Here is a 14,246-nt window from a genome sequence, read left to right as displayed (position 1 = left end):
CTCTTGTCCTATTGCTTGGCACCACTGAGAAGAGCCTGGCTCCATCTTCTGGACACGCTCGCTTCAGATATTTCCATACATTGATAAGGTCCCCTCTCAGTCAGCTCTCTTCAAGACTGAACAGGGCCAGCTCCCTCAGCCTTTCCTTGTAAGAGAGATGCTCCAGTCCACTGACCATCTTTGTAGCCCTGTGCTGGACCTGCTCCAGGAGCTCCATGTCTTTTTTGTACCAAGGATCCCAGAACTGGACACAGCACTCCAGATATGGCCTCACCAGCACTGAGCAGAGGGGCAGGATCACCTCCCTTAACCTACTGGCAATGCTATTCCTAACGCACCCCAGGATTCTGTTGACCTTGGCCACAAGTGCACACTGCTGGATCATGGACAGCTTGTCTACCGGGATCCCCAGGTCCTTCTCCACAGAACTGATTTCCAGGAGGTCAGACCCCAGCCTGTAGTGGTGCCTGTGGTTCTTCTTCCCCAGATGCAGGAGCCTGCAGTTGCCTTTGTAGAATTTCAGAAGATTCTCTGCCCATCTCTCCAACCTGTCAAGGTCCCTCCAAAGGGCTGCACAGCACTCTGGGGTATTGGCCACTTCTCCCTGTTTTATACCATCAGCAAACTCACTGAGTAGGCACTCCATGCCCTCAGGCAAGTCACTGATGAATAAGTCAAACAAAATTGGTCCCAGTATTGAACCTTGGGGGACACCACTAGTGACAGGCCTCTAACTAGATCCTGTGCCACCAACTATGACCCTCTGAGATCTGCCACTTACCCAGTTCACAATCCACCCCACTGTCCACTCATCCAACCCACACTTCTTGACTTTGCCTATGAGGATGTTGTGAGACAGTGTCAAAAGCCTTGCTGATGTCAAGGTAGACAATATCCACTGCTCTCCCCTCATCCATCCAGGTAGTCGTTTCATTGTAAAAGGCCATCAGGTTGGTGAAACATGACTTACCTTTAGTGAACTCTTGTTGACTACTCCATATCACCTTGTCTTTCATGTGGGCAGGGATGGCCTCCAGAATAGGGTGCTCCATCACCTTTCCAGGGATTGAGGTGAGGCTGACTGGCTGCTAGTTCCCTGGATCCTCCTCCTTGCTGTTTTGAAGACCAGGGTGACATCTGCTTTCTTCCAGTTCTCAGGCACCTCTCCTGATCTCCATGACCTTTCAAAGATGATCATGAGTGGCCTGGCTATGATGTCCATCAGCGCTCTCGGCATTTGTGGATGCATCCCGTCAAGGCCTGTGGACTTGTGGGTGTTGAATTTGTTTAGGTGTTTGCGGCAAAAGCCCCTCACTCAGCACCCTTTTCGGTGAATGAATCCACGGGGGACAGACTTTGTCCAGGCAGAACTCTCTTGTAACTTTATTACTCCGTTTATGTACAGAATAATGGTCTGAGCTATCAAGCCAGGCCAGATTTTACTTATCTGCACACATTCCACACAGACGCCCCTGTGGCTGCCTTCAGCCACAAAGAATAATCATAGTTAAAGCAGCTTTCCAGTTCAGTTCTTTTCAGGTCAAAGTGTACCCTGGGAAACAACCCTTGAAAACAAAGGGATCCAGGAGGGATGGACATGCTTCAAGAAAGAAGTCTTGAAAGCACAGGAGCAGGCTGTCCCAGTGTGCCAAAAGGCAAGCTGGTGGGGAAGACGACCAGTCTGGCTGAACAGGGAGATTTTGAAGGAAATTACGGTAAAAAAAAGAGCCTACCAATTATGGAACAAAGGGCTGGCTACTTGGGAAGAGTTTAGGAATATAGTTAGGTCATGTAGAAAGAAAATTAGAGAGACGAAGGCACAACTTACGGGATTCATCTTTCTAGGAAGAAGAAGAGGACTGTAGCCCATAAGTTAGCGAGGTTGATCAGGAGGGCTTTAAACTAGGTTTGAAGGGGGAAGGGGTTGGAACCGGGCTCTCCAGTGATCAGCCTAAGGATGGAAAGCCTGAGTTAAGAATTAAATCAAAAGCCCACCTGAAGTGCATGTACACTAATGCATGCAGTATGGGCAACAAACAAGAGGAGCTGGAAGCCATTGTGCAGCAGGAAGGCTATGATGTAGTCGCCATCACAGAAACGTGGTGGGATGACTCGCATGACTGGAGTGTTGCCATGGATGGCTACAAGCTCTTCAGAAAGAACAGGCAGGGTAGGAGAGGTGGAGGGGTGGCTTTATATGTTAGAGAGTTTCTTGACTCTGTTGAACTTGAGATCAGCAACGATAAGGTTGAGTGCCTGTGGACCAGAATCAGGGGGAAGACCAACAAGGCCGACATCATCATAGGTGTCTGTTACAGACCGCCCTACCAGGATGACGAAGGGGATGAAATATTCTACAAGTAGCTGGCGGATGTCTCGAAATCGTCAGCCCTTGTCCTTGTGGGTGACTTTAACCTGCCGGATATCTGCTGGGAGCTCAGTACTGCAGAGAAGAGGCAGTCTAGGAATTTCCTGGAGTGTATAGAGGACAATTTCCTTCATCAACTGGTAAATGAACCTATCAGGGGTAAGGCCCCGCTAGACCTGCTGTTTACAAAAAGAGAAGGGCTGTTGGGAGATGTAGTGGTTGAAGGCCGCCTGGGAAATAGTGACCATGAAATAATAGAATTTTCAATACTCAGAGATTCAAGGAGAAACAACAATAAAACCTCTACACTGGACTTCCAGAGGGCAGATTTTGACCTATTCAGAAGTCTAGTCCAGAGCATACCCTGGGAAACAACCCTTGAAAACAAGGGGGTCCAGGAGGGATGGATGTGCTTCAAGCAGGAAGTTTTGAGTGCACAGGAACAGGCCGTACCGGTGTGCCGAAAGGCAAGCCGGCGGGGAAGACAACCAGCTTGGTTAAACAGGGAGATTCTGAAGGAAATCAGGGATAAAAAGAGAGTTTACCGACTGTGGAAGAAAGGGCTGGCTACTTACGAAGAATTCAGGAAGACAGCTAGATCATGCAGAAAGAAAATCAGGGATACAAAAGCGCAATTTGAAGTTAAATTAGCCACTTCTGTTAGGGATAACAAAAAGTCCTTCTATAAATACATTAATAACAAAAAGAGGGGCAAAGAAAACCTCCATTCTTTGAGGGACTTGGAGGGAAACATAGTTAATAGAGATGAGGAGAAGGCTGAGGTACTTAACACCTACTTTGCCTCAGTTTTTACCAGTAGGACAGGTGGCCCTCAAGGCAACTGGCCTCTGGAGCTGGTAGGCAGAGATAGGAAACCAAATAGTCCCCTTGTATTCCAGGAGGAAATAGTTAGTGACTTACTGAGTCATCTGGATCCTCACAAGTCTATGGGACCAGACGGGATCCATCCTAGGGTAATGAGGGAGCTGGCAGAAGATCTTGCCAAGCCGCTCTCCATCATCTTCCAACAATCCTGGCTCACTGGGGAGGTCCCATATGACTTGAAGTTGGCGAATATCACCCCAATCCATAAAAAAGGCTGCAAGGCTGACCCGGGTAACTACAGGCCTGTCAGCCTGACCTTGGTGCCTGGCAGAGTTATGGAGCAGATTATCCTGTGTGAAATCACACAGCAGCTACAGGATGGACAAGGGATCAGACCCAGCCAACATGGGTTTAGGAGGGGCAGATCCTGTTTGGCCAACCTGATCTCCTTTTATGATCAGGTGACCCACCTGGTGGATGAGGGAAAGGCTGTGGATGTGGTCTATCTGGACTTCAACAAAGCCTTTGACACTGTCTCCCATAGCATACTCCTGGAAAAGTTGGCAGCCCACGGCTTGGACAGGGGCACTCTGTGCTGGGTCAGGAACTGGCTCGAGGGCTGGGCCCAGAGAGTGCTGGTGAACGGAGCTGCATCCAGTTGGCGGCCGGTCACCAGTGGTGTTCCCCAGGGGTCAGTGCTGGGCCCAGTCCTTTTTAACATCTTTATCGATGATTTAGATGAGGGGATTGAGTCCATCATCAGCAAATTTGCAGATGACACCAAGTTGGGAGGGAGTGTCGACTTGCCGGAAGGCAGGAGAGCTCCGCAGAGGGATCTGGATAGACTGGAGAGATGGGCTGACTCCAATGGAATGAAGTTCAGCAAGGTCAAGTGCCGGGTCCTGCACTTTGGCCACAACAACCCCCTGCAGCGCTACAGGCTGGGAACAGAGTGGCTGGAGAGTTCATCCGTGGATATTCCCAGTATTGGTTGGATTCAATTAATGGACCCGAGTAGTTTCTACGGGTCATTAAGTGTAGTGATGTTGTGATTTAAGGTTACTTGCTGTGGGGTGATAGTTGTTTCTGTGATCTTCAATCCAAGGTATTTCCAAGGAGGCTGGTACTGGATCTTGTCTTTCGAGATATGTAGATCATGTATTCTCAGGATTTCGATGATTTCTTGTAACCCGTCCTGGACAACAGAAAATACTTTTTGACAGGTTAAAATATCGTCCATATAATCTAGGATAATAGCATTGGGATATTTAGCTCAGACAGCAGATAAAATGTCTGCAACATATTTCTGACACAAGGTTGGGGAGTTGCGCATCCCTTGGGGCAATACTTGCCATTGGAATCTCCGTAGCGGTTCTGCTAAGTTAATTGAAGGGACGGAGAAGGCAAATTTAGGACAGTCAACAGGATTTAGGCGAATATGAAAGAAACAATCTTTTATATCGATGACTGCAAGGGGCCAGTTTTGTGGTAACATATTAGGAGAGGGCATCCCCGGTTGTAATGTGCCCATAGGTTCTATTACCTCGTTGATTTTTCTCAGATCTTGTAACAGTCACCATTGTCCTGATGATTTCTTAATAACAAAACCAGGGGAGTTCCAAGCACTGACAGACTCTTCAATATGTTTTTTCTCTAATTGCTCATCAACTAATTGATTTAAAATGCGCAGCTTCTCTTGTTTTAGTGGCCACTGTTCTACCCAGATGAGTTGCTGTGATTTCCATTGTAGTAGGGGTAATAGCTATGCTTCAGTGGCCACCATCATAAATTTGACACCATAGAGACTCCCCGTTGGAACATGGCATCCCTGCCTCAAAGAGTTAGTGGCAGCGGTAGGACAAAAGGTTTAATATTTGCTTTTTTCTTATCAGGGCCATAAATGGTAACAACATTGGCACTCTGGCTCTGGGAGTGAGTGCCACCTACCCCACTGATGTTAATGAATGTTGTAGACAATGTCCAGTGAGCTGGCCAGTCCTTTTCTGCAATTATGGTAGCGTCCGCTCCCATGTCAGCAAGACTTGTGATAGTGGTAGTTTGATGTGCTTCTAAAGAGAAAACAGCACACGTTAGTGTGGGTCTTTGTTTATTGATGTTTTGGGTCCAATTTATTTCTATTGTCTCGCTGTTGGAGGCTAAAGACAGCTGTGAAATAGAGAGTAGTCGAGCAATTGGTTCATGATCATAAATAACAACGGGAGGAAAGATCACATGCACCTTAATGACTACATTATGAGGATCTAGGTTTTTAATTATTTGAGGAATGATGACAATTCCTCTAATTGATGCTTACATGGTATTAGTCAATAAATAGGTTTCATCTCTTGAAATGTCTTCAGAAGGTAGAACTGGAAGTAAATAGAAGTCACTAATTAATGTAGACTCTTGTTCTATGGGTGTTAAATCAATCCAAGATAGCTTTACGTATCTGTTTCCTGAAAGGTCAGTGGGAGATCGGGATTGCTCGGTGGACACTGGCAGCGAGGGAGGGTCTTTTGTGTCCTCGCGCTCCCCCCCCCAGCGCTCTTCACCCCATTTCCCTTCACAAATGATTTTTTAGGTACTGGGAGTGTTTTTGGTGGCAAGGGTGGCCATTTATATCAAATTTTGAGCAACAGTCTTTTTCCCACATCGAGGACTTACCTGAGCTGGGAGTTGGGGAGGAGCACCATTAAGTTTTGGACGTGCCTTTCACTGCCACCGCAGTGAAAACACTTGGGTGTCTCTCAGATAGCTGCTGCTTAAAGTTTTTTGTACTTGTGGGGCCCCACATCCATGCACGCTTCTATCATCTCTAGAAGTGTGGGGGTTTTAAGATGTTTTAATGTTTCTCTGCAATCTTAATTTGCTTTTTGTAGTGCTGTTTTTTTGAAAAGCTCTTCTTGAGCTTCTGGATGGGTGATTTGTTGCCAAATGGCTTCACGTAGTCATGTGGCAAAGTCATAAAATGTCCCCCTGATGTATTGATAAAAATGATGGGGTGGGGGTGGAGGCATCTGCGATAGCTTTAATTGCCTGGAGTGTGAACCCTTTGGTCCGATCCAGTTGTTCCAAAGGCAGTTTGGCCTGCTGTTTATTTTCTGAGAAAGGCCCGTCACCATAGAGTCTATTAATAATGTTGATGGCTGGAATGTTTTTATTAGCAAAAGTCTCTTGGACATATTTTCGAATGGCTGACTTCCACTCATTTTCAAACATTGTGTTTTGCATGGTTGTTAGCAAGCCTTTAGCTATGGTTCTTAGATCATTAGGTGTGAGAGTGTAAGCCACAAACAAGGATTCAATTAATCCTATGGTGAATGGAGAATTAAGTCCATAATCTTGTATGGCTTTTTTAATATCTTTTAATATGGGGAAAGAAAGGGATTGCCACATTGGTGGCTTGCCCTCTTCAACATAAACAGGGAAAACTTTCATCCAGTTTAAATCTCCAGTATCTTCGGCTTGCTTTCAGGTTAATTCCCATCCATTGCTGTTATCAGATTCATCAAGTTCACTATCGGTGTCATGGGTGGTGCCATATTCCCAGAAGATTACACCGGATATGTCATCCTTGCCACCATTTCTATGACCCCTGATCCTAACTGATTTCCGGAGTGGAGGAGATGACATCACCTCTGGGTCAGGGGAAGAGGTGGGACTTGGGTATGATGAAGAACAAGCATGGCTAAGAGGTTAGTTTTCCTGCCGTTTTGACTAGCCTTCCCACCTTTTCTCCTGTCGCCATCTTGTGGGGTGTTAGTTTTCCCACCTTCTCCTTCTTCCTCACTATCCCCCTGTTCACCATCTTGAGCTGAAGAGTTGTTCTTATATAAAGAAGATCTTGATCCGCCATCTTGTGACAATGATTTTTTATGAGGAGGAGGGCTTCTAGCTTTCTGAATTTTGTTTTCTCTCCTCTGTAAAATTATCAGGATGAGTCTCCAAGTGATAAGCGCTTTAATACCTTCCTTTTCTCCTTTTTCACTTTCTTTCCACAGTTTGTTGCCAATTTTATCCCATTCATCAGCATTAAGATTTTCCAGGACATATTTCTCTTTCTTGTTAAGCCATTTAGCCAATGATTTTAGGGAATCTCTATTGTATTTATGTCCATATCGAGTAATTATAGTTTCGAGATTATGGTATATATCTTTTTCAGCCGTAGAAAGGCGAGATCCCATGACTATCTTTCTTGAGTAAAGATAGGGAAGGGGCATAGTAGGAAAAAGTGATTTAGCCCCAGCTGCTCACCTCTTCTTTTTGAGTCCGAGGATCAGCCCACCAATCGATGCTGTATCCACCGTTCAGCTGGGGTGACTGCTAGAGTGCTGCTCTCTATGCCACAGCACCAGTGCCCAGGTGGGCAGGTGAGTTCCTTCAATATGAAGGACCTACAAACCTGCACCACGTCTGGACGCCATTTAACGCAGCCTGACTAGGGACATGGGGAAGTTCAGTCAGGGTTCGACACAGGTTGTAGGTTGGAAAGGAGTGAACCACTTTATTAAAATGGCTTCCCCTTTTATAGGAGAGCTCAAAGAACTTTCCAGAGTATGATAAACAAGGGGAGGAGTTGTGGGAAAGAAGAACAACAATTGGGTGCAGAACATGAGGGGAGGGATTACAATAGAATATGCATAAGAAGGGAGTGAAACTCTTGTGGGATCAAACCGTTGTAAAATTCAGGGGCAGGAATAAACCATCAGTTTAAAACATTAAGACAAACATTAACCTGTGATTTCTCTCCATTAAACAGTTTCAGTTAAACAAGTCCATTATCTTAGATCCAATCCTCTTCTTCTGCGATCTCCTTCAGTGGTGCAGTCCAGTGCTGGTAGGCTTTTCTCTCTAATTCTTTGGAGTCTTCATCCACATGGAGGTTTTTAAGATGAGACTGGATGTGGCACTTAGTGCCATGGTCTAGTAACCACGGCAGTAGTGGATCAAGTGTTGGACTTGATGATCTCAGAGGTCCCTTCCAACCTGGCTGATTCTATGATTGTTCGCATTAGAGTTTTCCCATCCCAAGGCACCATAGAATTACTAGAAGCAATAATTTCTACCAATCCCACTGTGAAAGGACTTTGAATGCCATTTTCTGTTACAGATTTTTTCAATTCCTTGAATATTGGATATGGAACCAGCTCACGTGTAGGAGGCTGATTCGGATAGTAAACCACAGGGAAAGCGAAGGATAAATCCCCTTACTTTAACGCTTTCTTGGTACAGAATTTCACAACTGTTTTTGCTGTGTGTCAAATATGTTCATCAGCGTCATTAACCCACTTATTCGCAAAGTCAATAAGAGGGGAGGGGGTGCCATAGGGGGCATGGAATACAGATTTTTGGATTTCTCATTATCCGCTAACAATGTCTGCATAGGCATAAGGAGAGGGCATAAATCAGGTCCCATACAAGGATTTACGAGTCTTGGATCAAAAGGATTTACATCAGGACCGTTGTCTTTAACATTTTTCTCTTCGGACAAATCACAAACATGTTCCCTATCGTCCCCCTGTTCACCCTGTTTTTCAAGAACTCTTTCTGCAGGTTGCAACTGAGACAATGAGACGATGCTGTAAAAATAAATCGCCAAGTCACTAAAAATTCATCTGCAATGTCAAGTCCCATTTGTTTTATAGCTTGTAAATGTTCACCAACACATTCACATATCTTACTATTAAATGAACCTTATTCCGGGAACCAATTACAATTACTTTTTACTCATAACAATAGGGAAGTCACCTGCCTGTCACTTAAACAATGTGCTGAAGATTTTAAAATCTGCTGCAAAACTCAAAAATACAACTCACGTTCAATAGAAGCAGTCTGCCCCATCTCTAACACAACCCCGCTACTCCTTTTTCAGCAAGTGCCGCTGTGCTCTATTCTGATAGAGCTGTGACCACACAAAAAAAATGCCCTCCTTTTATTATATTCTTTTTCTATTTCTTTTTCTCTTCCTCTCTTTTCCTGTTTTTTCCTTTGCCTTTTTTTTTCTTCTCTACTCACCCGTCATGTCATGCGTTCACCACAGTGCAGAAAAATGACTCACACAGGGCACCAATTGCGGCAAAAGTCCCTCAGCACCCTTTTCAGCGAATGAATCCATGGGCAACTTTCCAGTAATTCTGCCCCCAGCCTGTAGCATGGCACGGGGTCGTTATGACCCGGGTGCAGGACCTTGACCTTGTTGAACCTCATGCAGCCTGTCCAGATCCCTCTGCAGAGCCTTCCTGCCCTCCAGCACATCAACACTCATGTCCAACTTGGTGTTGTCTGCAAAGTGACTGAGGGTGCACTTAATTACCTGCATTGTTGATGAAGATATTAAACAGGACTGGCCCCAACACTGAGCCCTGAGGAACACCACTTGTGACCAAACACCATTTGGATGCAACTCCACCACACTCTGGGCCCATTTACACTATAACAAAGCAAATTGCCTAGTGGAACTGAGCAGTGGGGAGTTTGGTGAGAACAAAGAACATTTGTACTACCTGGTTAAGAGATGAAGGGTCTCTTGAGAGTTTTTATATAGGCTGTGACTCAGAGTCACTTTTTGGAAGACTGCATCAAATCTCACTACTTTATGACTTTGTTAAACAGAATTTTGTTTTTCAGTGTACTTGTGTTTCTAGCCTTGAGACAGCACTTTCATTTTAGAATGCTAACTACTTTGGAAAACAAACTTGGTGAATTTTCCCACCTAGTTTCAAAATTAATATGGCAAGGGGGGAGGGATGGTTCTACCTGAAATGCAGGCATGCACTTACATAAAAGTTCCTCACTATTCAGCCTATCTGCAAGCTGGTTTAAAGAGTTCCTGCAGTTGCACAGGAGTGCAACTGGAGTGCAATTCTGGAGTATGAAGTATTTTGTTCTAGTAACAACTGAGTAATTATTTTCAGTCCTCATGGGAAAGAACTTTGCTGGAAAAAGGAAGATTGTTTACATACATCTACTGGACTTTTAAAGTCAGGTGCCGTGCTATTTTTCAAAATTAATAGTAGCAGTATAGTAACCAATACTTTGTTCATATTGCCATTTGATATTTTAGATGATGCTCAGGAATGCGTGTGTGTCCACGAGGATATATTTATCATTATGTCTTGCCTGTATCTAATTTTTTCATTCAAGGAATAAATTAAATATCTAATTTCTTTTTTTATTAGAGGCCAAGTTCCAGCCTGGACATTTTTAAATAGTAAATATTTTGTATACACATAATGAAAGTTGCTGTGTCTTCACTAGGAGAAAGCGCACTGCCCCTCTAGTAGGGCTTGCTGCAGTGGCAGAGTCTATTGAGTGATACTAGATGCTACTGTCTGCATATGCTCTGTAGGTACAAAACTACAAACTCCAAATGATCTATGTAAAAGGGCTTCTCCTCCTTAAGGTAACAAAGGTTTTATATGTAAGAAGGGGAGCCTGTGGCATCTTACATTTAGAACTCCGTGGACCTTTGACCTGATCCGTTTGAAAAAGTACCTTAGTGAGAACCCCTGAGGTGTTAAACCAAAGAATATAGTTACTTGAACCACTAAGGTGTGAAACCATAGTGCCATTATTCAGAAAACCAAACCATCTGAGAGACAGATATAGAATTGTAAGGATATAAACAAGAAATCAGGGAATGGCAATTCAGCATTAACGGAGATCTTTTCCAGAGACCAGTTGAGTGAATCTTCAAAAGCTATTCCTTAGGTGTTTTATCAGGAGTGCTGAGAACACAAATGTTTAGCCTAGAAGCTCCTTAAATTCTACCTGTCTTTTGTGTATGCTACAAGAAAACTCTGTGATACATGCTTGCAGAATCTCTGCATGGCAAAACACACTCACAGCAAAAATCCAATGGTTACAGTCTCACCATCCCAAAATCTGGAGTATGGGGCAGTACCATGCAGAGACATTTAAATAACTAAGCCCTCAACTGGTCTTGCCTGGCCTTGCCTGGTCTTGGAGTCCATGGTGCCACTTCTACTGGAGCTGGTGATAAAAGCACTCCTTGATGGTTCAGGAGAAAGGGGCCAGGGGAAAAGGAAGGGTTGGAAAACAATGTCAAAAGCCAAGGCAACAGGAACAGTAAAGGGAGGAAGCAGCCTTCCAGAGAAAAAGAAATAGTAATGATGCTCAGCTACAAAAAGCTTGGAAGATACTCAAGTAAGACTATACAGTCTTACTTGAATGGAAAAGCAATAGCAACTTGAATGGAAAAGCATGGTGTCCTACCCAGGTGGTTGGACCTTTTCTGTGACAACACATTTATGAAGTTTTCCTATTTCTAACTCATCTTACAGGAGAGAATGATGTATTTCCATTTTTTTAAGAGTGTGGCTGGAGTGACTTCTTCAGACATGATCTTAAAAATCTTTGCAATAAGAACATCAACAGTGTTCTATTAGAATATTAATGCTTGAAGACGTTAATCTTACACTCCAACAGCCTTTCCGCAAATCAAAACCTGTGTTTTCTCCAAATGGGCATTTGTCAGATATGTTTTTATGTATTTGTTCAAGAATCATTCGTGTTCCTTTGTCTCACAGAGGAAGGAAGTTATTAAGATTTGGTACATCCTCGTTTCCCAGAAGAGACTTGAGACTGGGACTCACAAGGTGCAGTGGATTGCTATCAATCATATTTGGCTGTAATATCTGGATATGTTATTCTAAGGCCAAAATATATGATTTGTATCCTCATGAAAATAATAATTCTTAATTTTTCCAGTCCCTTATCTCCTTTCTATTCATATAAAGAACAAATGGTTTCAAATCTTACTAAATTATTAATTCTCATTACATGAAAACATATTCCATCGTTCAGTAAAATGTTCTATGAAAAGTAGATCTTCCTATCAGTTCTGCACATTTTTAATATATCTCCATATCCTTCTTTCTTTCTTCATGAGATAGACTAGAAGTTCCTGATTATCTTTCCTATTTTTATACTTTTAACTATAATATTTTTTTAGTTTGGAAATCCCAGTCATTTTAGGCACACTTTCCACAATTTGTTATATCCTATCATCAGAGTCCATTGTTTCCATTGGATTTTAAAAGAGCATGTCACATTGCATTTTTGTTAATGAAGTACACAATGAACAGTGGGAGTTTACATGAATTTTACTCACAAAGCCCAGCTGACAGAGTTAATTTGGACTACAGGATGTTGAACTAATGGTTTGTTGTCCTTTCCCCTCCCTCACCATCTCTCCCTCAGTTGCCTTCAATATTTAAAAATATAATTTAATCTGTTATCACATTGGTCAGATATTTCAGAACCATGGACTGTGCTTACAGTCCTCTCAGCTCGACTAAGTGGATTGTGTTTCACAAACTTTTATCACTTTAGTTGCTTACTAATTTTGGTCAAGTTACTGAGAAGCAAATGAAAAAAAGTTACCAGAGAGCACTTCAGTAACCCACTTCTCCACATCTACCTTAGTTTGCATGTTATGATGACAATTCACTGTTTATTTATATTCTTTGCTAGGGAAAACACCATAGAGACCACACGGAGTTATTGATAAGAACTTCTGGAATAGAGGGACAGTGCAGGCAATCATCCCGTAGATGGACACGTGATCCTGTCTACCTCAGGCAAATACTGGGACTGGTAGACCCTTATGAACCAGTGTCATGTGAAGAGGGGAGATATCCTTGATCCTTAGTGTGGGGAGTTTTACTCCACCCTTAGTGTTTGTCTGTCACTGTCCCAGGAAAGCCGAGACCCTTGTGCCCAACCAGTCTGTGTCCTGTTATGGGGACCTTTCACAGAACAGTCCTGCTGGATCAAAGGGGGATTTTACTGGCTTATTCAGGGACACACATCAACAGCATAACAGAGACCCCTCAGTGGGTCTTTCCACTATTCGAGTGTGTTACCTGCTGCCAGCAACTGCTAGCACTTGGGAAGGACCACCACTAACAGGTTATGGAATAACACTCTTTAGCAATACGAAATTGTGACAGATCGAAGGTTGCCAGTGATAATAGCTGACTGCAAAAACATATTTAAGGCAGTAATCTCAAGCTCTAAAGTATTCAGTGCTTATACAGTTCTTACCCAACAGGTGTCCCTATGGGGGAGAAGACAGGTTCAGCCCATCAACTGATCCCAGCAGTTGTGATGGAGTCTTCCCTAACTTTTCCCCCATTCTCAACTTTTATACTATTTGTTTATGCTTAGGTGGAGCTTGAGTGACTTCAGTCATAAATACCTTCGTTGCTTCTCTCTGCTTTTAAAGATACAGTAAAAAAATACAGGGCACATGCCCAGTGGGGGGTGGCTGTACCTTGGAGGTTGGTAACGTTGGGATGGAGGCGTGCGTTAATATTACAATTAGGCTTTAATGAACCAAGTTCATCCGAGGAGAGATTTCGCCACAGTTGCTGGCTCAGCAGCAGGACATCTTTTCCTATCTCCCTTGATTGACAGGTGCTGTGCAGGTTATCAGCTGCAAAGTACTATGGAGTCCCCCTCCCTGCAAGGATTTCCACAGAGCCTGGCTGCGGTGTCTCCACTGTGCTCCACCCTACGTTCCATCCCCCTTAGCAGGTGCTTGCTGTTGTATGGGAAAGCGTAGTGGAGCACATGGACCACATTCCATCCAGGGTGTAGCAGCTGCATTTTACCCTATAATTTCTGTACTGTTAAAACTTCTGTTGGGATGTGAATAGAACTTCTCAGTTTCCTCTAATTTTTACCCCCAGCCATCTTCCCACAACCAGTGTGCACAAAAGGTCTACTCTCCAGAGGGCAGTAGTGCACAACAGACGTGGCATCTGTTATGTCTAGAAAAATCCTGTAAACAGATCAAGTTCTACCAGAAAAGCCTGTAAAATTAAGGTTAACTCATGCTGACTGATCAGTCTCTGCCAATCACCTGATATGGGACTGAAGATGTCACTGCACTTCCCTTAGATGTGACATTGGCTAAGGCATTGATAGTCCCTCATCCACTGAGGGCTGTGTGAGTCTTCTGTGCTTCTTCCATTCCTCAAAAAGGAATGAATACCATCAAAAACTTTCAACAAGCACCTAAAAAGTA

The sequence above is a fragment of the Pseudopipra pipra genome, chromosome 1, assembly GCF_036250125.1.
Source record: "Pseudopipra pipra isolate bDixPip1 chromosome 1, bDixPip1.hap1, whole genome shotgun sequence".
NCBI classification, from domain to species: Eukaryota; Metazoa; Chordata; class Aves; order Passeriformes; family Pipridae; genus Pseudopipra; species Pseudopipra pipra.
Note: the sequence above shows the minus strand (reverse complement) of the source record.